Here is a 26,429-nt window from a genome sequence, read left to right on the forward strand (position 1 = left end):
CTAAAACCCCCACTAGAGGGGAGAAATTAACAATATGCTGCCCACAAGCTTGTAGACCCCAGACCGGTTGGAACCAGAAGGTTGATAATGCTGAATCCCACTTACCTCACCACCAACCAATCAGAAGAATGTCCACAAGCTGATCATGCCCTCTTTGAACCATTACTACACAACTTCTCACTACCTCCCCAGCTGGGGACACACGGTTTGAGGACATTAGCCTGCTGTGGCCCCCTTTGCCTGGCAAAGCAATAAAGCTATTCATTTCTACTTTACCCAAAACTCTGTCTCCAAAAGTTAATTTGGTGTCAGGTACAGAGGCCTGATTTGGCTTCAGTTTTCAGTTTTTTCCAACAAATTGAATTTCAGCCTCTAGTCATCACTAGGAAACCAGTCCTAACTCTGAAGTTATCATTCACAGCAATCCCTGAAACCTACAGTGAATAAAGCTGATCGAGGTCTCGAATCTAAAATGTCTTCTGAGCGTACATAGCTCATCCCCAAAACTCAACGCCATATTCGAAAAGTTAAGAATGACAATTAAAAGAAGCATGCTGGGGATCGAACCCGTGACCTTGGCATTATTAGGACCACGCTCTAACCAACTGAGCTAACATGCTATGCAGCTCAATATCAAAAAAACAAACAACCCGATCCAAAACTGGGCAGAAGACCTAAGTAGACATTTCTCCAAAGAAGATATACAGATTGCCAACAAACACATGAAAGGATGCTCAACATCACTAATCGTTAGAGAAATGCAAATCAAAACTACAGTGAGGTATCACCTCACACCAGTCAGAATGGCCATCATCAAAAAGTTTACAAATAATAAATGCTGGAGAGGGTGTGGGGAAAAGGGAACCCTCTTGCACTGCTGGTGGGAATGTAAATTGATACAGCCACTATGGAGAACAGTATGGAGGTCCCTTAAAAAAATAAAAATAGAAATACCATATGACCCAGCAATCCCACTACTGGGCATATACCCTGAGAAAACCATAATTCAAAAAGAGTCATGTACCACAATGTTCATTGCAGCTCTATTTACAATAGCCAGGACATGGAAGCAACCTAAGTGTCCATCGACAGATGAATGGATAAAGATGTGGCACATATATACAATGGAATATTACCCAGCCATAAAAAGAAATGAAATTGAGTTATTTGCAGTGAGGTGGATGGAACTAGAGTGTGTCATACAGAGTGAAGTAAGTCAGAAAGAGAAAAACAAATACCGTATGCTAACACATATATATGGAATCTAAAAAAAACGGTTCTGAAGAACCTAGAGGCAGGACAGGAATAAAGACGCAGACGTAGAGAATGGACTTGAGGATACGGGGAGGGGGAAGGGTAAGCTGGGATGAAGTGAGAGAGTGGCATGGACATATATACACTACCAAATGTAAAATAGATAGCTAACGGGAAGCAACCACATAGCACAGGGAGATCAGTTTGGTGCTTTGTGACCACCTAGAGCGGTAGGATAGGGAGGGTGGGAGGGGAACGCAGAGGGAGGAGATATGGGGATATATGTATATGTATAGCTGATTCACTTTGTTATAAAGCAGAAACTAACACAGCATTGTAAAGCAATTATACTCCAATAAAGATGTTAAAAAAAAAAAAGCATGCTTATCTTTTAGACAGAATTTCCCTTCTCCCATTAAAGAGAAGTGGCTGTGATTGATAGAAGAGAGTAATTTACGATGTCAGTAGTTTGTAAGAGAAGGATTTTTGTCCACATGATTCTAATGCCATGTATTTCACTGACTTCTGCTATCCTTAAAAAATGAGATAACAGAGTATGATATAGAGAACTGCATTTGGGGTCAAAAGATGTAGATTCTGGGTTTTAGGTCTAATATCTTCTTGTACTGTGTTCTTACGCGAACCACTTAAGGCCATTTCATCTCTAAAATGTGAAAGTTGAACTTTAAGTGACGTCTAATATTCTTTCTAGCCCTTACATGTTGTAAGTCTACATCAGTTGCTGGATGTTCCACAACAAAGACCTCAAAGTACACACATTAACCTACAGTATCTTTCTAATTATATTCTGGATTATTGAGCCCTAGATCAATCCCCTTTTACTGGGTGTACTTTGTTAAATGCAACACATGATTTTAATTCCATGCCACTTATTATACCTTCAGTACTCCTCTGCACTTGTGTATATGCTATGCCAATTCTCTCCTGACTAACCAGCCTGTTGCATTTACAAGGCCAGTTTATTTGCCACTAATTTATCATCTTTTGCAAATCTAGTTAACTACCATATGCCTTGTTCTCCTTTAGCTGAGCAATAAAAGCCTATTGAATCAGACACACTATCTATTCCAGCCAGCATTAAAAGGCACACCATGAGATAGTGATCCCAGAGAAATCAGAGAAACCTAGTCACTGTAATAAGGAAGGGAATTACAGAACCCCTGGTGGCAGATTATCAAGCCTCTCAAAGCAAGGCCCAACAAAGACCTCAACTATAAAGCCGTCAGGAAAAACCACTGAGCATAAGGCATTTTTTACTTTCTTATAGACTACAGCAGGATAATGGCAATCAACTAGAATGGGCAGAATATTTCTAAGCCTGCAAAGTGACGCTTATATTTTAACCTTCTGGCTAAGTGACTCAAACATCATTCAGTGAGCACCTATTATGTGCCAGGCATCGTGTGCCTGTACTGGGGATACAGAGATGAATAGGACAAGGTCCCACGAGGTTCTTGCTCGGTCCTACTGGAGGAGACAGGCGAACAGCTAACCACAGTATAACGAAGTAATAAATGCTACAACAGAGGAAAAGCTTAGGTGAGAAGGCAGTAAATGAGCCACAGAAAGAAGGATGGGGAGGGTATTCCAGCCAGCCAGAATGGCCAGGGCAAAGGCCTGGAGTCAGGGAAGGATGTGTTCTATGGAGGCATGTGGAAGATGGTACCTGTGAAAGAACTTCGTGTACATAGGAACAGGAATGGCAGAAAGAAGTGTGAAATGTTTACTTTATGGAACGAGGAACCTAATTTTGGAAGAGCTATCAGACATGGCAACATCTAACCTAAACAAAAAAGAAATGTGATTTCCTTCATACTTCAAAAATCTCACATGAGAGTCCACCTTAACTGATGTTGCTAGGGCAGTTTCTTTTGATTACGGTGGCTTCTCACCAGAAAGAAATTTTCAACACCTTGGCAATTACATTCTCTCACTTTTACTAATTTTTGGTTGTGCACCTGGCTTTTCTAGGAGCCTGATAAAAGGCCACTGAGAAATTTGAATATATTCTAATTTTAGGAGGCTGACATATGCTACATGCTCAAGCTACAATAATGATGCATGCAAAAATGCATTTAAAAGAGATAAAACCAGTAACACAAAAGGGGTCAATGAGTAATGTTTTTCATTTTTCCTCTCACACACTTCTTACTTAAATCATTTATGTAAGCCATGACTTTAAAATACCTTCTTTTTTTAGCTATACTCTCAAACTAGAAAGATGTGGAAAGTAAATCTTTAAAAAAAAAAAAAAGCAGCTAATTTTTCAAATGAAACAATCTTGCATAAGCCCTAATTATCACTTCAGTATTTGTAGGCTAAATCTATATTTGAGGTGGAAAAAATAACATTTTTTGACAAGGTCTCTGGAAGGAGTGAGGGAAGCCACTACTATTTTAATAGGAGTAACTTTAAAATCACAAGCTATATTCTTAAGACCAACATGGAATAAATTGATAAGTAGGACAAAAATTGTTAGTTAAAATAAAGGTGAAGGCAAAATTAATAAATGGAATTTTTGGCCTTTTTGCAATAAGACAATTCATAAGAGTGCATCTCCTCAATTTATGTCAGGCATACTGTGCCTTATTATTCAATAACCTTTTGAGAGAGAATATCACAGGTAAAGATTCCAAAACCATTAGATTATGTTAGAAATACCCTCTTACCCTTTCTTCCCTTCTCTTTTTTCAACAGGATCTATGTCCTCATTTGCAATGAGGTGATTTTGTGGGAAATCATGACTGTAAGTTTTAGAGAGCTGTCTGAAAGCAGTGAATCAACAGAGCACTTGACTCACACCTTATTTTAGGAAGGGGCTCCGGGGGTAAGCTGCCAGCCATGGTTACTTTCTTTCTGAGAGCCCTATCCATCTTTACTCCCGTAACTCAGAGTTAAGATGCTCCTCCTTGGGGCTTCCTGGTGGCGCAGTGGTTGAGAATCTGCCTGCCAATGCAGGGGACACGGGTTCGAGCCCTGGTCCGGGAAGATCCCACATGCCGCGGAGCAACTAGGCCCGTGAGCCACAGCTACTGAGCCTGCGCGTCTGGAGCCTGTGCTCCGCAACAAGAGAGGCCGCGATAGTGAGAGGCCCGTGCACCGCGATGAAGAGTGGCCCCCGCTCGCCGCAACTAGAGAAAGCCCTCGCACAGAAACGAAGACCCAGCACAGCCAAAAATAAATAAATTAATTAAAAAAAAAAAAAAAGATGCTCCTCCTTATATAGTCTACTAGCTATAGCCAATCAAGTTCTTCCCTGGGGACCAGCAGCTGGGGGATCCCTCAGGAAGCTGGGTTCAAATCCAAAAAGCCTAACTCCAGAGCTCACGTGTCAACAACAATCCTGCACATTCTCTTTCTCACTCTTATATAACTCATCACCTAAGAACACCTGGAAATGAAATACTAGACATTCCCATTCAAATAATGATAGTAATACTTATAACAACACATAAAATCACAAAAAATACAAACAACCAATAAATATTCAACTCCCTTGTCATCAAAGATATGCAAATCAAAACCACAGGACAGCTTTTTTCACCTAGCAGATTATCCAAAAAAAAAATTAAGTATAATATCCATATTGTCAAGAATGGCTGAAAATGATACTTTTAAATATCATTATGGGGTTATAATGGAAATTACCTTCCTAGAGAACAATTCAGCAATATTTACCAAAAGCTGATAAAATGTTGAGGTACACACCCCAAAAATCCACTTCTAGGAATTTCATCAAATCATCATACATGCACTGAAACAAGGATATTCACTATAGCATTATTAATAATAGTGGGCAAGGGAAAAACAACATAAAAGTACAACAATAGAGTTGTTAATATAAATTTGAGTATAACTACTAAAATATCCTCTTTTGGGGAATATTTAGTGACCTCCAAAAACATTCTTAATGTTTTACATAATGAAAAAAGAATACAAAATATGATCCTAATTTTATAAAAGCAAACATATAGGTAACAAACAGGAAGTAAGGAAATCAAACCAAGAGACATCCATTCCATTTCTTCCCTCAAGGCCCTTGGTTCTATGGAAGATGTGCCTCCACACCCCATTTTGGCCCATCCCCACTCAAATGTCCTTAGACCTGTGAGCCAAGACAGAGTGTAAAATACCTGAAGTCTTACCCTTCATTTACAATCCACCATATATAAATATTTACAGAAACAAGGCTAAGAAATAGAAAGGGCGTCTTTGAGGTTAGAGCCACAAACCATGCAAACAACCATCTGGATCCCACAGCAATTACTATCTTTATCATTAAATTTAGCACCCACTGCTCTATATACAACTTCTAATTTCAGGGTAGTTCTATCTCAGTAACTATATTGTGGGATCATCTAAGATAATCACTGTCTCACATAGCAATCCTTATCATTTGTGAACTTAACAGTCATGTCTTTAACTATCTTCCCAAGCAACTCTGAAGGTGGTAATTTGTAGATTTCATAAGCTATGAACTTGACCCAGTGTGCAGTTAGAATGGCTTTCTAGCTAATTGTCCGTTTTCCACATTTAAGTGAAATATTGTTTTTATCTATACATGGTCACACATGCAGTAACTTCTTGAAAGAAGGAAACTTTTATTCCCTTGTGAAAGTCAGAACACAGGACTAATAGTTCTTGGATATTTGGACAAATACAAGAAATCAAATATCAAATTCAACAATGGCTCAAATTCAGAGTGTGAACAAGTCCACTATATATTCTATATGAAAACAAAAACAGGCAATTTATTAATCTTCCAAGTGTTCCAACCAGGAGAGCTGGTTAATACCAAAGAGTGCAACTGCTGGATTATGTGGTAATAGTATGTTTAGTTTTATTGGAAAGTGCCAAACTGTCTTCGAAAGCAGCTCTACCACTTTACATTTCCACCAAAAATGAATGAGAGTTCTTGTTGCTCCACATTCTCACCAGCATTTGGTGATGTCAGTGTTTTGGATTTTAGTCATTCTAATAGGTGTGTATTGCTATCGAATTGTTTTAATTTGAAATTCTCTAAAGGCATATGATGTTGATCATTTTTTCATCTGCTTATTTGCCATCTGTATATTGTCTTTGGTGACGTGTCTGTACAGATGTCTTGACCATGGATTGTGCTTTTGGTGTTGTATTCAAAAAGGCATTGCCAAACCCAACCAAGTTCACCTGGATTTTCTCTTATCTTTTAGAAGTTTTATAGTTTTACATTTCACATTTAAGTCTATGGTCCATTTTGAGTTATTTTTTGTCAGTTATTTTAATAAAGGAAATTTAAATACGGAATTAGAGAACTAAAAAGGCAAAAAAGAAGCACTGAGGTGACACAGATATAGTAACTGCAAGAGCAGCAAAAGAAAGTGGTTGAACCGATGCTTAGGAAAGGGGCTGCACAGAGCTGGGACCTAAACTTCTGTGAAGACGGCATGGGGCAGCTGGTGCTGGTATCTCAGAAGGTCATAGTGAGTGTGAAAAAAAAAAAAAAAAAATCACTGCATGCACTTTAAGGATTCCTATGTCTTTGTCAAGAATTGGTCCTTTTATCATCATGGAATGTCTTTCTTTATCTCTGGTATTTTCCTTGCTCTGAAGTCAGTTTTGCTATGATAGCAGATCTTAAATGTTCTCACCACAAAAAGGAAATGGTAATTATGTGAGGGGCTGGAGATGTTAGCTAACACTATAGTGGTAATCATTTCATAATATGTAAGTGTATCAAGTCAACATGTTGTGCACCTTAAACTTATACAATGCTATATGTCAATCATATATATCTATAAAGCTGCAAAAAATATATATAAAAGCAGGTTTCTTATAGACAACATATAGCTAGGTCTCATTTAATCCCGTCTGAGAGTCTCTTTTAACTGGTGTATCTTAGACCATTAATATTTAAAGTGACTATTGATATAGTTGGATTAACATCTACCATAGTTGTTACATTTTCTATTTGTTGTCCTTGTTTCTTTTTTGTCTTATCTTTTTCTGCCTTCTGTTTTTTTTTGTTGTTAATATTTATTTATTTATTTGGCTGCGCCAGGTCTTAGTTGTGGCACGCAGGATCTTCACTGACGCGTGCGGGATCTTCAGTTGCAGCATGCGGGATCTTTTTATTTTTTTAACTGCAGCATATGGGATCTTTTTATTTTTTTAATTGCAGCATGCGGGATCTTGTGGCATACAGGCTCTTAGTTATGGCATGAGGGATCTAGTTCCCTGACCAGGGATCAAACCAGGGCCCCCGGAATTGGGAGCATGGAGTCTTAACTGCTGGACCATCAGGGAAGTCCCTCCTCCTCTGGTTTTAACTAAGCTTTTCATATGATTCCATTTTTCCTCCTCTCCTAGAATGTTCATTACAACCAGCCCTCTGCATCCATGAGTTTCACATCAGCAAATTCAGGTTGAATGTGTTGATGTGAAACACATGGATACAGCTGACTGTATACCCCTCTTTTTACCCTTTTTAGTGGTTATGCTTGAGTTGGCAATATACATTTACAACTAATCCAAGGTTTCTTTCAGATAACGCTATACCACCTCACGGGTAGTGCAAGTACCCTATGACAGAGTACTCTTATCTCTCCCTCCTGTCCCTTAAAACATTGCTATCATTCATTTCATTCGTCCATAAGCTATAATTATGAAATACCTTAATACTATTATTATTGTGAACAAATTGTTGTCTGTTGATTTTCAGTTTGTTCACTTTCTTATTGCGAGAACAGCGAAGGTGACTACTAAGCTCCTTAGATGCCAGAACAGAAACTGGAAGTTCCTATTTTTTAAGTAGATAATCATTAGCAGTATTTATTATACAGAATCCTAAAATTTCTATCTTGGTTTCAAACTACTGTATAATATCATCTACATCATTTTTAACTGGGGGGAAACCATTCTACCTTCTCAATCGTGAAGGCTCTCATTTCACAGCTTTCAGGAGATTATCCGATTTTATAAGTTTTAAGAGGTTAACATTTCTGAATGATTTTTAATTTTGTGTTTATGGAAGTATTAACATTGTGCTGGAGCTCTATACTTGGCTGAAAAATTCAATTAGCTAAAGGTCTAAGCCCCTGCCCTTAAGGAGGTAATAAATTATATTTTAAATGTTAACACTACAAAGTATAAAACAAAATGTACCTTAAAATACACCTATCATTCTTCACTTATACTTAAGAACATGGCTTTGGAGGCAGAAAGAAACGTTTTTAGATCTTAACTCTCCCTTATTAGCTTTATCATAAAGCCTCTCCTTATCCTCATTTCCTTCCTCTATAGAATAAGGATAATAAAACCTACCACACTGGGTTATTATAACAGATGACCTTATGTGCTTTGCACATAAGTTCACGGTATAAATAGTACTTGCTGCTGCTGCTGTTGTTTCTGTTGCTTCTATCATCATTAGGCTGTATCTCTTTTATCTGCTATTGCCACAGTTGAAAACATTCCAATTATGGAGTCTACTCCACTTTGTGTAGGCATATCCTAGCTGTATCTATTCTATTTGGACCATTTTACTGCCCCTCCTATTTCCTGGGAATGAATTTTATGAAGAAAAGTTTTCCATTCTATTTTGCTCTCTCCTTATAAAATCTAGTCCTCATTAATCCACATATAAAATGCTACTTTGTACATTTAAAAATATGAACCAACAAAAAGGAAAAGTAAGTGAAAACGTTTTGGGTGCAAACATAATGCCAAAAGCATTGGGGGAAAATATCTATAAATAAAACAGCAGCTAAACTACATTTTATAGAACTGGCTTTAAAATACCATTTAATACTTCCTTTCTTTCTAAGGGTCTAATTCCACTTCTGAGATGCCAATTCTCAAAATGAATGAGCTTCGTAAATTCCTCAAATTGAGAGAAATTTAAATTATACCAAAACTTTCAAACTCAACAGCCTTAATCCTGTAGCTTTTTGTAGGTAACCTGTATTTGTCTGAGTTTCGTAATAATGAATTTTTCTTCCCTGAGTTTTGTCTGTGCCAACAAACCTTTTCCAAAATTTAAAAAGAAATTCTAAACTGAAAAGAACTTTTTCAGAATACAAGGCAAAACTTGTATCCTTTCCTGTAATTATTAAGGAAACTAAAATAGCTTCTTTAAATTAATAACCCAGCTCCTTTTCACAGCAAGCACAGAAGAGATACTAAGTTCTTCAGATTCCTGTTTAACTTCTCTCCCATGGGATTTGGATTTAAAATTCTCTTCAAAGAAATTGAATGTGGGCTTAGTTATTCAGTGACAGAAATTAACATTAAATTTCAGAAGCCAAATCGGAGAGAAGGCAACCTATACTCCTGGACACGCGTGGTCTTGGTTTCTTCACGGAATGAAGAACAGAAGAGAAAATCATTACAGGAGTGCCTCCGTATCCACACGGGATACGTTCCAAGACCCCCAGTGGATGCCTGAAACTGTGGATAGCACCGAACCCTATATATACTGTTTTTTCCTATACATACAAACCTATGATAAAATTTAACTTTTAAATTAGGCACGATAGGGACTCCCCTGGTGGTCCAGTGGGTAAGACTCCACACTCCCAATGCAGGGGCCCCGGGTTTGATCCCTGGTCGGGGAACTAGATCCTGCATGCATGCCACAACCAACAGTCCGCAGGCCGCAACTAAAAGATACCACACGCCACAACTAAGACCCAGCGCAGCCAAAATAAATAAATAAATATTTTTTAAAAAAATTAGGCACTGGCTTGTGGAAGGACTGGGTAGAACACACGGGGAGGTTGGCCGCATGAAGATGGAGCTCTTTGCAGACGTTGAGCCTAAGATGGCTGAGAATTTTAGGCAGTTCTGCACTGGACAATTCAGAAAAGATGGGGTTCCAACAGGATACAAAGGGAGCAGCTTCCACAGGGTCATAAAAGATTTCATGATTCAGGGTGGAGATTTTGTTAATGGAGATGGTACTGGAGTCACTAGTATCTACCGGGGGCTGTTTCCAGATGAAAACTTTAAGCTTAGACACTCAGCTCCAGGCCTGCTTTCCGTGGCAAACAGTGGTCCCAGTACAAATGGATGTCAGTTTTTCATCACCTGCTCTAAGTGTGATTGGCTAATGGGAAGCACGTGGTGTTTGGAAAACTCACTGATGGACTCCTGGTGATGAGAAAGATTGAGAATGTTCCCACAGGCCCCAACAATAAGCCCAAGCTGCCTGTGGTGATCTCACAGTGTGGAGAGATGTAGTCCAGAGGAAGACTGAATCAGGCCTTCCCTTGCTCGGGGTGATACTCTTGAGTAAGATAATCTGGATTGGCCCCTGTGTTTGCTTCCCTGCCTGCTGCTGCCCCATTTGATCAAGAGACCTCACAGATTCAGAAGCCAAGATTTTATGTTTAAGTTTTCAACTGTAAATAAAGTTGTTCGTTTTAAAAAAAAAAAAAAAAAATTAGGCACGGGACTTCCCTGGTGACGCAGTGGTTAAGAATCTGCCTGCCAATGCAGGGGACACAGGTTCAATCCCTGGTCCGGGAAGATCCCACATGCCGTGGAGCAACTAAGCCCATGGGCCACAACTACTGAAGCCTGTGTGCCCTAGAGCCCACGCACCGCAACTACTGAGCCCACGTGCCGCAACTACTGAAGCCTACGTGCTCTAGGGTCCGCATGCTGCAACTACTGAGCCTGTGTGCTGCAACTACTGAAGCCCAAGTGCTGCAACTACTGAAGCCCGTGCGCCTAGAGCCCGTGCTCCACAACAAGAGAAGCCACCGCAATGAGAAGCCCGCGCACCGCAACGAAGAGTAGCCCCCACTCGCCGCAACTAGAGAAAGCCCGCGCGCGGCAACGAAGACTCATCGCAGCCAAAAAAAAAAAAATAGGCACAATAAGAGATTAACAACAATCACTAACAATAAAATAGGACAATTCTAACAATATACTATAATAGAAGTTACGTGAATGTGGTCTTGCTCTCTCTCAAATTACGTTATTATCCTGTGCTCCCCCTTCTTCTTGTGATCATGTGAAATGATAAAATGCCTACGTGACGAGCTGAAGTGAGGTGAATGATATAGGCACTGTGACGTAATGTTAGGCTACTACTGACTTTCTGACGATGTATCAGAAGGAAGATCATCTGCTCCATGTCATCCTGGATCATCGAGCCATGTTGATGGCTGGGTGTCAGGAGCAGACGTTGACGGCTGGGGATCCCAGGCGGGACAGAACTGGAGTGGGTGAGATTTCATCCACTACTCCAAACAACATGCAATTTAAAACCTATGAATTGTTTATTTCTGGAATTTTCCATTTAATATTTTTGAACCACAGTTGACTACAAGTAACTGAAGCTGTGAAAAGTGAAACCCCAGATAAGGAGGGACTACTGTAGTTTCTAACAATTAAGTCATTCTTGGTTTCTAATCTTTCATTATTTCTCCCAAATTAACCAACTGTTTGTTTCAAACCATTTTATCTAAAAACAAACTAAATAAAACATACTTTTTCCTGAGTCTGTGAAAATTCAATAAGGCAAAGCTTTCATAAGGAAGCAGTGAAAACACACCTGCAGACTAATTTATTTATATGTAACAGTATGCTGCATCCTAAAGAAATAAGGGTCTATTTCTTGACCCTTAGTCTCTCTGATTGTTTGCAGGTAGTGGTGTGCACTTAGTTGAACATGAAGCATCAATGAATATCTGAGGCCCTCTTTATTCATTTCATTTCTCTTACGCCCCCTAAAACAATAAATGTTACTTTCAATGAAAAGAATTCAAGGTGGATATTCAGTACAAGCATGTTTCATCAGGGAACAAAGGTTAGTTTTCATCCCAAACCAGAATATCTGAATCTTTTGCGCCAAAGTACAAAAAGATAAATAGGTCGTTGGCTAATCCTCCATTTAAAATATGACAGCAGAGAGTGGTCATCAATTTCTGACTGTATGCAACCTATAAACCTGTCATTTCATAAGCTAATGAAATGACAGATTTATAAGAACCTTCCTTTCTATAAGGGGTCCATAATGCTCACCTTAAAAGTCATCACTGCATGTGCTTAATGTAAGGGATCAACATATTTAGGTTGATTTTGATGAGCTTTAAATATTAGGTAATTTACTGTTGATTAAAGCTAACAATATATTTTAAAAACAATCTAGATTAGTTTTTTGATAATGTCCTGAGATTTTAGAAATCGGTGGTATTATGGAATTTTAATTCCCCTAGATCTCAAGAACTCTGGATGACAGGGAAAGGATAGGGAGGGTATGCCTTGCCAGCTGCAACCCACGGGGTAGTTCTGTAGTCACTGTCACTGGGCCAGTGAGAACAGTCATCTGAGGTTCATTAATCAAAGCAGCAGGAGGGATCAAGGTAAGAACATAGCACTTCAGAGCTTTAGAAAACACATCCAAATGCTCTAACCCACTGACGCTCAAAATAGACCCGTGAAATAGGCAAATAGACAGGAGATGCTATAAAGAAGCTGGGATTCTAAAGTACTTATTTGTCCAGGGTCACAATGCCAGTGGGAGGCAAAGATGTGATTGTTTTTTTTTTCTATTTCTTTTGTTATTTTGTTTTATTTTTTAACATCTTTATTGGAGTATAATTGCTTTACAATGTTGTGTTAGTTGCTGCTGTATAACAAAGGGAATCAGCTATACGTATCCATATATCCCCATATCCCCTCCCTCTTGTGTCTCCCTCCCAACCTCCCTAACCCACCCATCTAGGTGTTCACAAAGCACCAAGCTGATCTCCCTATGCTATGCGCCTGCTTCCCACTAGCTATCTATTTTACATCTGGTAGTGTATATATGTCCATGCCACTCTCTCACTTAGTCCCAGCTTACCCTTCCCCCTCCCCACGTCCTCAATTCCATTCTCTACGTCTGTGTCTTTATTCCTGCCCTGCCCCTAGGTTCATCAGAACTTTTTTTTTTTTTTTAGATTCCATATATATGCGTTAGCATATAGTATTTGTTTTTCTCTTCCTAACTTACTTCACTCTGTATGACAGACTCTAGGTCCATCCACCTCACTACAAATAACTCAATTTCATTTCTTTTTATGGCTGAGTAATATTCCATTGTATATATGTGCCACATCTTCTTTATCCATTCATCTGTCGATGGACACTTAGGTTGCTTCCATGTCCTGGCTATTGTAAATAAAGATGTGATTCTTAATCTCAGATACTGTTCACAAAAAGAAAGAAAAAAAAGAAAGAAAGAAATATACTGAGACTCCTAGAGCTTAGTCCCAGGACTTTTTCGCTAAGTGGTCTTTTCTATTCCATGACTCTACTTATCAAATATGTGTGGATTATTCCCAATTGTATAACTCCCTTCTAGACCTCTCCTCTGAGCACTACACATACATGTCCATCTTCACCTACATCACCACTTGAATGCCTAAAAAAGCCAATCAATCCTACCAGGGCTCTTGTTACTCCTCCTTCCAAAAGCTGTTCCCAGGCTTCCTCAGCTTGGCAGGTGTCACACCATTGCTCAAGTCAGGTGGGAATCATCTTACTCTCTGCCTTTCCTCTACCCCAGCATTCCACATCCAAGGCATCGGCAAGTCTGATAAGAGTCCTCTTCCAAGATACTGTATATCTCAATTCCACCACCTCTCCCCACTTCCACTCCACCACTCAAGTCCAAGCCACCATCACCTCTTGCCTGGACCACTGCAATAGTCTCCTCATTGGCTACCCTGTCTCCCTTCACACCTCCATAAAAATCCATTCTACATACAACACCTAAAATCATGACCCTTTCCATTTGCATTTAAAATAAGGTGAAAGCTCCTATAAAAGCCCACTTAGCTATGCCGACATTTTCAGAAACGTTCAGTGTCTCAGAAATAAAGCCTCAGTATTGTCATGGCAGGACAGTGGCAGAGGAAACATGGAAAGTCAGGACTTAAACCAAGTCTTTCAAATGTCCTTTTCATTAAGCCGTTCAACTTCCCAATGATCTATTCCCAGAAACTTACCTGTTTCTCAGTTTTCTCATTTGTAATATTATAAGAAAACTGCTTCTCCTCCTACCTCACTTGGTGATTAAGAGGATCAAATGAGATAATATATGTAAAAGCACTTTGAAAACATAAAGCATTACAAATATAAAGTAATATAAAATGCCTACTAATACAGAAATGGTGCTCAAGCATGGGGTTTTCTGGGCCTTTGCTTACAAGAAAGAGGAGTTAAGTGAGTCTAGCTAAAATAATTGACTTTTGGGAATTCCCTGGTGGTCCAGTGGTTAGGGTTTGGCACTCTCACTGCCAGGGCCCCAGGTTCAATCCCTGGTCGGGGAACTATAATAAAATCCCACAAGCCGCATGGCACAGCAAAAATAAATAAATAAATAAATGACTTTTATCTCTCATCACTAGAATACATTTTGGCTGGTTGGAGCCTTTTCTATTGCTTAAGAAGACTGATGCCAGATAAAAAAACACATGGCTGCCCTGGTTAACTTCCTGATTTCAGGCTTTACCTTACCAATAAATAAGAAATAGCCAGATAACTCTTACAAACACATTTCTGACTAAAAAGAAAATAGGAAGCTAAAAGCCCTGGTTTGGAAGGCTGAGAAAATGAGCCTCACCTTGCCCAAAGTTTGTTCACAATTCTTCTCCTGCCCTCTCTCCAGGATGCGGGGGGCACAGCTCCAGAGGAGATGAAAACCCAGGGCTGCAGGGCCCTTCCAAAACCCAGGGACACAGGATGACCCCAACTCTGGACCATTTCCGTAGCTCCTGGAGACTCTGCCAGACAGCAGGAGCTGCAGCTGAGTGCCGGACCCAGGTCAAGTGGGAGAAGTCTTCACCCCATCACCCCAGGATACATACATTGTAAGTAAGAAACTGGCCCTCAAGTATCAGATAAAGTCTAATGGGCAGGAAAAAGCAAAATGCTTCTAATAAAGTGAGTCTATCACTACACAATTTTATTAAAGTCAGATTTATTGACAAAGGCATTGAGATAGTAAAGAAATTGTAAAAACTGTGGCAAGATAAGCAAGATAAACAAGTTGCTACATGTAATCTTCCTTTCTTCATGGTTGCCCCCAAAACAGGCCCACCAAACTGCATAATCATTTCACTACTTCTACACAAATTCATATTATTCAATTTAATTTTTTCATTGATTCTCTTCAAACCAGTTATCATTATTTTATTTCAGTTCTACTTAAGTTCGCTGGTCCTTTAAAAAATAATACTTAGTGACATTTAATATATTCAGACTATAGAAATGGAAACTCTGCCATAAATCAAGGGTCTGCAAGCTTTTATCTGCAAAGGGCCAGATAATATTTCAGGCTTTATAGGCTCCATACTGTCTCTGTCACATATTGTTTTTTGTTTTTTTTTTTTAAACAACCCTTTAAAAATATAAAAATTTCTTAGCTCTTAGACAATACAAAAACAGACCATGGGCTATAGTTTAGCAACCTTTGTTGTAAATAATAATTGTGAACTAACAGCATATAGAACATATATAGTATACGCAACATGAATCAGCCTTTCACTTAAAACAAATCACACTGGTTCAATAGGCTTCCTTTTCCTAAAGCAGCTTCTAAAACTAGGAATGCTCTATACTAGAGAAGAATGAGGTATATGTCCTATTTTTATGAAAGAAAAATTCTGCCCGGATATTATTTTCTCCCCTCTTAGGTGGTCAAGGATAAAAGATGTTCACTAAGAACTAATGAAGCATCACTTAGAATGTACATATTTACAATGAAATTCAAAAGCCTAGGTGAATACTGTACAGACTGATAAAACACAAATTTGTGAAACCTCAGAAATTATAGATACAAAGCCAAAAAGCCAAAAATAGCTAGAATAAAATTCACCAATCCATCAAAAAAGGAGGATGTATTATTAAAATGACTTTCTTTTAGGATCTCTGCACTAACAATAAAAAATAGCAACAAAATTCTGGAAGGATAATGGCATACAAATGACTTGCTGCAGTTGGTATTGCTACCCCACAATGCAATGAAGTCCATTGTAGCTGAGATAAAGGAACTCTTACAGAGTTGCTGCACTGTTACCAAGCAACAAGAAATAACATGTCAGGATTAGCACTTGATTTAATTTTTACCATCAATAAACCATACTTATATTCTGCTATTCTTCTGGATGTAAATGGTCATTAGGCTAAGAATTATTAATCTATAAGAGTACACACACAAAAAAATATGCAGTGAAGTTAATACCTGGCATTCACCAAGTTCATGTTTTTTGTATTTACTGCTTCCTTGGTAGAAACAGCAAATAATAACAGAATAGTGATTCTATTACTGAGAAGGTTATTTAGTCAAAATATTCAACTAAATCTTCACTAAATACATTTTCATTAGCATTGAAATATTCTCAAATCAGTGTTGCATTTTATGAAAATTCAAGGAAATGAATGAATTGTCTTTAAATACTTTAATACTTCAAAATAAGTAGAGTCAATCACCTCATTTAGTTTAGTTGTGTAAGGATATTATCATCTGTCAAAGCAATGTACATCTGGCTGAATTTGTAGCATGAAGAATTTATAGATATCTCTTTCAGAGTGGTATAGCAATCACTTTTTTAAAAATGAAATCTAAAAGCATTAATAAAATCCTATAACTGAAAAACTAAAAAAGAAAAAAATGTAAATTAAGGATATTATATAATTTAACAGACTTAAAAATCAGTCATTGTAAATGACATCCATAGCTCACCACATCATCCCCAAACTTAACACTTGGGAAGGTGACTGTATTATGCCTTAGGATCATGAGGTCCCAGGGTTCATGGGGGGTTGGTGGGAAGAGGGTGTTCCTTCTTTTTGTATTGTATCAAATAGCTCTCTTACCTGCCTGTGTTTTTAAAGAACTTGTGTTGAGTGTTCAACTCAACTGGCCTGTGTGAATGAAGTAAAAAGGATTAGGATTCAACAGGTTCTTGCTGTCCTTATCTTCTCGCTAAGGAAGAGAAGTAGAGAGCACTACCAGGTAAATATTAAAGTGCAGTGAAGGGCATTTACTATATTATGCTTCACACAGTGAATGTCAAATTTGACATTTCAGCCAAGTTCTCATAAATATCATGTCTCCAGGTCAACCAGCAATTTGTGCGTGGGCATAAATTCCATACAGGCATGGAGCAGTGGTCGCCTGTGTATGCATGTGTGTGCTTGACATTGCATCTGTCTAATGAAGTTTCTCAACATGGTTACAGGTGTTTCTCTTGGGTGGATGGAACCTTTAATTTTTTCCTGTTTAGACCTATTTCTTTTTTCTTTTTACCGTCTCTTGGAAAAATTATGAGTTTCTCTGTAATATCAAGTCATTAGCAATCTTAAGATTAAGAATAAAAGAACCTTAAGAGGAAAGGAGTTATGTTTATCACTTGGGCAGTTTCACTTTTCCTGAAGCAGGACGGAATATAACCAGTCTCTAAAACATCAATACACTAATTGGCCTGCTTGGTGGAGATTAAATGTTCACAGGATCCATTGAAGTGATTAGGTCGAATGGTTAAAATCCACTGTATTCCCACATCCTAGTGTAAAGTGAACTAACCACCAGTTTGACTTCTGCAAAGATAATTCATGAGATGTTGTCAACACAAAGTTCTCCAAACAGCGCCAGAGAGACACAAAAGTCAGGAGGCTCCTAGCTCAAATTCACATTCTCCATTCATCTCAGAGTTTGAAAGTCAGATTTGGGCCTAGTCATCTTGCGAACTATTACAAATGAACTAAAAACAGAAATCACACTTCACACAGCCTAGGAAGAAGATACTGCCATGATTCTCAAGACAGCTACCCTCATATAAGACTCCTCGGCCCACCACCTCAGACCGAAGAAAGGGGAGTACGTCATCCCCAGTCTTCAAGTGCACCAGGAAGGCCCCATCTGCTCCTCTTTCCACCGCTCCGCTTGCTCCCCGCTGGAAGCTGCCGAGCCCCACTTCCTCACTTCCCTGAGGTCTCTGCTCAACTGTCATCTCAGTGGGGCCTTCTGTTACTGACCAACTGATTCACAATTTCACTTTGGGGAATTCCCTGGCAGTCCAGGGGTTAGGACTCCACAGTCTCACTGCTGAGGGCCCGGGTTCAATCCCTGGTCAGGGAACTAAGATCCCACAGGCCATGCAGTGCAGACAAAAAAAAAGCAAAAACAAAAACCAAAATTTAACTTTCTTCTCCTGACATTTCATGTCCCTTTTCATGCTTTGTTTCATCTCCTTAATATTTATCAATATCTAATATAATATATATTTTACTTATTTATTGCACCTATTGTCAGTCTTGAGCATTATAATGTAAGCTCATGAGGGATACAATATCTGGTGATTATTTCAAAATACTACAAGAGGAGGCAGGAGATGGGGATGAAGACGGGGCAGGAGTGATCGTGGGTTGACAGTCATTGGAGCTGGAGGACGAGCTCAGATGGGTTCATTAAACTCTTCTGTTTACTGTTGTGTATGTCCATTAGCCTTCATAATAAACATTAAAAACAAAATTTGTAATACCATTTACACTGCTATTTTCACCTTTCCTCATCCACCAATCAGGAACAACACATATCTTCTTGGCAGGATGGCAGATGTACCCCTAATCTTTTCCTCTAGTTAACCTCCTCTGGAGACATGGCATGTGCCAGGCACTAGTACAGAATGCAGAAGTCACAGGTCCCAAAGCCTGGCTCTTCTAAACAAAAAGTCTTAGGATATCTTTGGAAAATAATTTTCCATACGTCCATACCTTATGACTTAGAATTATTTTTAAGGGACTGATAACCACAATATTCCTGACAGTGACTCTCTCTGCAGGAAAGGCAGGCAGATGAAAACGAGAATAAGCAATCCGCTAATCCTTACCTTAGGTGGGTTCGCTGGTGTTCAATTAATTATTGTGCTTTATAACCCACAAAGGCTACATGTATATAATACTTGTATGCATCAAATATCATGTAATATGAACAATTCTTTCATAAGCAAATATATAAATATACCATAATATAAATATGATAAAAATAACATTATTGAAGTCATGGTAATGAATGTATTTGTCTTAACTAAAAGCTGAAATTAGCCAAAACAGCTGAAGAGGCCTTGCATAAACCTTGCCATCTTCCAACACCAGCCAGGGCACACACCTGACGAAACCAGCTGGGTTATTTTGGTCACAGGTAACCTCAACAGCCTTCGGTGGCTGAGTCAGATGACCTTTCCTGACAGCACAGGCATGCCAGGCTGCTTGCAGGAGAAAAAGCATCAACAGGCTCCTGAGTGAAGCACTGCCGCCCCTCCCCCTGAGTTTTCTATTATAAGTTGCTTTAGGGGCTTCCCTGGTGGCGCAGTGGTTGAGAGTCTGCCTGTCAATGCAGGGGACACGGGTTCGAGCCCTGGTCTGGGAAGATCCCACATGCCGCGGAGCGACCGGGCCCGTGAGCCACAATTACTGAGCCTGCGCGTCTGAAGCCTGTGCTCCGCAACAGGAGAGGCCGCGATAGTGAGAGGCCCGCGCACCGCGATGAAGAGTGGCCCCCGCTTGCCACAACTAGAGAGGGCCCTCTCACAGAAACGAAGACCCAACACAGCCATAAATAAAATAAATTAATTAATTAATTAAAAAAAAATAATTAAGAAAAAAAAAAGTTGCTTTAAAAAAAAAAAAATATAAAGACAGGTAACTTCCCAGAGAAACACAGCCTGATTGGATATGCACCCAGGAGACTGGCTGAGGGGCTCATGGGAAGTTGAAGGGTTAACAGACCCTTACAAAAGCCAAATGAGTTCACCAGTACTCCTGTTACTCATACACATGGAACGCAATGCCAAGAGTTGTTCCCTGGCTGGTTTTGCACTTAGACTTGTGAAGTTTATCAGGGAAGATTCCACCCACTTAAAGAGGAGGTCCAGAAATAACACTGTCCTAAAAAGAGAAATATCTTTCTGGCATGTATGCCAATATGTGCACCCACTTGTACTATTTTCCCCAAGTAACTACCCCCAGTTCCTTAAGAGACGGGGAAAGAGACAGCCAGCCTTCACTATGTCACAACTTTGTGGCAAAACATGCAAACGGCTGCAGGTTTTAAGAATGCAAATGCAATATTCATATCGGTTTCGTTAAAGGGGAAAACAGACATAATTGGTTTTCCACAACTCATAAGTTTGTTTAGAACACATTTGAAAGGCAAAATTTTTCCAAAAAGGAGCAATATCCCACTTTTAGAGAAACCAGAAATAATTCATGTCAAGGGCCAATTTGGTATTTTCTTCAATTCAAGATGAATATACTGGTTTACCTCTTGTCAACTGGAGGAGAAATTATTAACCAAAAAAGCAAGAGACAGCTTTATGTTCCTTTGCCACCCTGCTTCTTTTTTCTTTTTTTTTAATTTATTTATCTAATTTATTATTTTTTTTGGCTGCATTGTGTCTTTGTTGCTGTGCATGGGCTTTCTCTAGTTGCGGCAAGCGGGGGCTACTCTTCATTACAATGCACGGGCTTCTCATTGCGGTGGCTTCTCTTGCTGCAGAGCATGGGCTCTAAGCGCGTGGGCTTCAGTAGTTATGTCACATGGACTCAGTAGTTCTGGCTCGTGGGCTCTAGAGCACAGGCTCAGTAGTTGTGGTGCACAGGCTTAGTTACTCCGCGGCATGTGAGATCTTCCTGGACCAGGGCTCGAACCCGTGTCCCCTGCATTGGCAGGAGGATTCTTAACCACTGTGTCACCAGGGAAGTCCCCTGCCACCCTGCTTCTACATGCAAAAAAACTTTAAGATATCTGAGGGAATTATCATTAATATTTTAGATATTTACAGTTCTACCCCTCTCTTACCTCCCATAAAACTCAAGTTATAGGGAGTAACCAGGGAGAAAGGCTGAAAAGATGTAGCACCAGGGGGTGGAGTGGTGCTTTAGGAGACAGGCTCTAACCCAGATCCAGCTACTGAAAAGTCCTCCATGTCCTCATCTATAAGAGAAAGGAGATGAGCTAAGAGTTCTAAAAAAAAAAAGGCTTTGTCTGAAATGTAGGGTGTAGTCATTGTTAAAGCTCCCACTGCTTAAGATACTGCAGTACAAGAATAGACATTCAATCACCATGTTCAGGGAAGTTTGTGAAAAGCTGCACAGTTCAGAGATGCAACACAACAGAATGAACAGAATCCAAGAGGAAGAATGAATGAATCCACAGGGCTATTGATCACAGGATGATGCTTCTCTCAAAGCCCTCTTGGAGGTAGATGGTGCAGGAGGCAAAAAGACCATAATTGGAATAACTGGCAAGGAAAGCTGGGGGGTAGAGGAATATATTGGCCAAAAACTCCCAATCTGCTTGATTCTAATAGTTAGCATTGAAATGGACTACTTCCAGAGATTTAATACCTTTCAAGATTTTGAAACACCATCCACTGATGATGATTTGAGAATATTTCATAAAATAGTGGGAAAGTGCAGACACCCCAGAATCAGTCATTCTGTGGTTCTATCCTAGCTCCATCTAGCTGTGTAACATCAGGTATACAACCTAACCTCTCTGTGCTTTTAAGTCCTTATCTGTAAAATAAGGATAATAATGATTCCTACCTCATAAGACTATTGTTAACATTAAAAAACTAACAATAACCATAAAGAATACAGCAGTGACTAACACATAATAAATACTTGATTAATAGTAACTATTATTATTGTTAACATTTAACAGGCAGGAAAATACGCAGGTAATTTAAGATCTCTGAAGACTCCTGTTAGACCAGCTCATAATCATCCATCTCACTAGGATCACTGTACAATAAAGTATGATAGGGCTACAGGAAAAGAATTACAAAGTCCTAAAGGCCAATGCCGGTAACAGAGTGCACAAAACATAGCACAGAAGAGGAGCTGGAGGTCCAGGGTAGTCACTAGACTAAGAATAATACAAAACTCACAGTCCAGATAGATTTTTTGTTATCAGAAGACACCCAATCTATTCATCATCCCCAATTCCAAATTATCTTCTACATCCAAGAGCACAAGTTCTTACATTCAAGCTAAAGACATGTGGACCTCTTCTACTATGAGCATGCAGAGGGAGCAGGCTTACAATAATTTATTGTCTAAACTGCTGTTTTGCTTACATTCCTAAACTAGAATGACAAATTATATTTCATCTTGATCCTTCCAATTAGGCTCTGTCCAATCAAACTTTCTCCATTGATGACAATATTCTTTATCTATGTTGATCAACACAATAGTCACGAGCATATGTAGCTACTGAAGAGAAACTGAATTTCTACTTTATCTAATTTTAATTAATTTAAATTTTAAAAGTCGCATGTGGCTAGTGGGTACCATGTTGGACAGTGCGGGTATAATCAATTGGGAGTGGCCATCAGCAGCGCTATATTGAAAGGGATCCTAATGTGAGTCTGTGTCTAACAGGACAGAATGCTGTGAATCAGAGATGTCTGTTCTAGGACACAGGGAGGGCAGCTTTTATCATATTTGCAGGATCAATTAAAGGATTTTATATCCCCTTCCCTTATGCCGACAGAGAACCTCTCTTTCCTAATATCTACATTAATTCTCAGACAGTAGAGAGTCACTTCCTGCTTTTGGAAGAGATAAGATTGGCTGAAAAGAACCAGATTATAAAAGAAGGAAAAAAAGAAATTCACCCAGGACAATGCATACTGCCCCATGGTACTCAGAGAAAAAATATTGGTATGTGGCAGTTTTACAGAAGTACATACAATCAAGAGAGGGTTACACTATCAATTGTTTTAAGCTACGCTATAGGCTTTTTTTCAGTACTGTTACAGATGTGTGCAATGGACAGGTCATTAAGATGATTCGATTAAAAAAAAAAAAAGATCGTGCAGAGAGAGTACACCACATTATCCATTTTAAATGCAGAAAATATACTGAAGCCATTGCAAAAGAAACCACCCTGCCAGTGTTGAAAGTACCACATGCCCCAGCACTTTAAAAATAATACACTTCAAACACTGTAAATTAACTACACTTCCATAAAAGAGGAAGAAAACAAACAAAAAAAACGAAGCCAAACTATGGCTATCTACTACTACTACTAATAATAATAATATACTTCACTTTCCAAGACAGAAACAGAATTCTAACATTTGATTATTTCAAAAATATGGCAGCACTGCCTCCATGAAATACTATCTTGGGCAAGCATATGGAGGAATGAAAAAATGCCGGGTAGAATACCACCATCACAAGAAAAATCAAGAACATATATTCTCATTTCCAGATCGCAGGATGGGTTCCTATAAAGCCCTCCCATGGGAAAGCTATCTCAAATGCCCAAGAAAATTTGGTTCCAAAGTGATCCTCATAGCCTAAACGAATCATTTTCAAGTCTCCTTTCAGGTTCAAATATGTATAAACAAAATGGCAGGATTTTGGTATAAGCACCTATTTCTGTCCCAGAGCTTGAACCCTGGGAAAGTTCTAAAATTATTCTAGTCTCTCCCAAACCCTGAGATGTCCAAAGGAGAGTCAGTTAGTGCCTTAATTCAACTGTTCCGAATAGAACCACATCAAAGCAATGAGCTTAACCTCCTTCTTCCTTAAAGTATCACCAGTATCTAACAGTGAGATAAGGAACTTCTCCTAATACAACTTACTATTTTCCTAGGATTCTGTATACAAGAATTCATCTGGAGACAAACTGGAGAACAATTATACCACAGAAGTCCACCCGCTAGAGTGAAGGTTCTGAGCCCCACATCAGGCTTCCCAAACTGGGGGTCCAGCAACAGGAGGAGGAATTCCCAGAGAATCAAACTTTAAAGGTTAGCGGGATTTGACTGCAGGACTTCGATAGGACTGGGGGAAACAGAGACTCCACTCCTGGAGGGCACACACAAAGTAGTGTGTGCATCAGGACCCGGGGGAAGGAGCAGTTACCCCATAGGAGATTGAACCAGACCTATCTGTTAGTGTTGGAGGGTCTCCGGCGAGGGGGGGCGTGGGGGGCAGCTGTGCCTCACCACTGGGACAAGGACACTGGCAGCAGAAGTTCTGGGAAGTACTCCTTGGCATGAGCCCTCCCAGACTCCACCATTAGCCCCACCAAAGAGCCTCTAGGCTCCAGTGCTGGGTTGCCTCAGGCCAAACAACCAACAGGGAGGGAAGTCAGCCCCACCCATCAGCAGACAAATGGATTAAAGTTTTACTGAGCTCTGTCCACCAGAGCAACACCCAGCTCTACCAACCACCAGTCCCTCCTATCAGGAAGCTTGCACAAGCCTCTTAGATAGCCTCATCTACCAGAGGGCAGACAGCAGAAACAAGAAGAACTACAATCCTGCAGCCTGTGGAACAAAAACGACATTCACAGAAAGACAGACAAAATGAAAAGGCAGACGACTATGTACCAGATGAAGGAACAAGATAAAACCCCAGAAAAACACCTAAATGAAGTGGAGATAGGCAACCTTCCAGAAAAAGAATTCAGAATAGTGATAGTGAAATTAATCCAGGACCTCAGAAAAAGAATGGAGGGAAAGATCGAGATGATGCAAGAAATGTTTCACAGCGACCTAGAAGAATTAAAGAACAAACATCTAGAAGAATTAAAGAACAAACAAACAGAGATGAACAATACAATAACTGAAATGAAAAATACACTAGAAGGAATCAATAACAGAATAACTGCGGCAGAAGAACGGATAAGTGACCTGGAAGACAGAATGGTGGAATTCACTGCTGCGGAACAGAATAAAGAAAAAAGAATGAAAAGAAATGAAGTCAACCTAAGAGACCTCTGGGACAACATTAAATGCACCAACATTCGCATTATAGGGATTATAGGAGAAGAGAGAGAGAGGACCCGAGAAAATATTTGAAGGGCTTATAGTCAAAAACTTCCCTAACATGGGAAGGAAATAGCCACCCAAGTCCAGGAAGCGCGGAGAGTCCCAGGCAGGATAAACCCAAGGAGAAACACACCAACACACATAGTAATCAAATTAAGAAAAATTAAAGACAAAGAAAAATTATTAAAAACAAGGGAAAAATGAAAAATAACATACAAGGAAACTCCCATAAGGTTAAGAGCTGATTTCTCAGCAGAAACTCTACAAGCCAGAAGGGAGCGGCACGATATATTTAAAGTGATGAAAGGGAAGAACCTAGAACCATGATTACGCTACCCGGTAAGGATCTCATTCAAATTCAATGGAGAAATCAAAAGCTTCACAGACAAGCAAAAGCTAACAGAATTCAGCACAACCAAACTAGCTCTACAACTAATGCTACAGGAACTTCTCTAAGTGGGAAACACAAGAGAAGAAAAGAACCTACAAAAACAAACAAATAACAATTAAGAAAATGGTAATAGGAACATACATATCGATAATTACCTTAAACGTGAATGGATTAAATGCTCCAACCAAAAGACACAGGCTCACTGAATGGATACAAAAACAAGACCCATATATATGCTGTCTACAAGAGACCCACTTCAGACCTAGGGACACATACAGACTCAAAGTGAGGGGATGGAAAAAGATATTCCATGCAAATAGAAATCAAAAGAAAGCTGGAATAGCAGTACTCATATCAGATAAAATAGACTTTAAAATAAAGAATGTTACAAGAGACAAGGAAGGACACTACATAATAATCGAGGGATCAATCCAAGAAGAAGATATAACAATTATAAATATATATGCACCCAACATAGGAGCACCTCAATACATAAGGCAACTGCTAACAGCTATAAAAGAGGAAATCGACAGTAACACAATAATAGTGGGGGACTTTAACACCTCACTTACACCAATGGACAGATTATCCAAACAGAAAATTAATAAGAAAACACAAGCTTTAAATGACACAACAGACCAGCCAGATTTAATTGATATTTATAGGACATTCCATCCAAAAACAGCAGATTACACTTTCTTCTCAAGTGCACATGGAACATTCTCCAGGATAGATCACATCTTGGGTCACAAATCAAGCCTCAGTAAATTTAAGAATACTGAAATCATATCAAGCATCTTTTCCGACCACAACGTTATGAGATTGGAAATAAGTTACAGGGAAAAAAACGTAAAAAGCACAAACACATGGAGGCTAAAAAGTACGTTACTAAATAACCAAGAGATCACTGAAGAAATCAAAGAGGAAAGCACAAA

At 39.3% G+C, this 26,429-nt stretch overlaps 1 protein-coding gene and 1 pseudogene across 7 annotated transcripts in view; one reads left to right on the top strand and one right to left on the bottom strand.

Annotated features, from left to right (window-relative positions):
• The window catches only part of OXCT1 (3-oxoacid CoA-transferase 1), a 157,856-nt gene that overhangs the window by 105,891 nt on the left and 25,536 nt on the right, over positions 1–26,429 (bottom strand). The window lies entirely within an intron of this gene.
• LOC309624384 (peptidyl-prolyl cis-trans isomerase H pseudogene) lies at positions 1,510–18,739 on the top strand (annotated as a pseudogene). The gene has a single exon. The product of its transcript is annotated as a peptidyl-prolyl cis-trans isomerase H pseudogene (transcript).

This window comes from Balaenoptera borealis (assembly GCF_965194805.1).
Source record: "Balaenoptera borealis genome assembly, chromosome: 2".
NCBI lineage: Eukaryota > Metazoa > Chordata > Mammalia > Artiodactyla > Balaenopteridae > Balaenoptera > Balaenoptera borealis.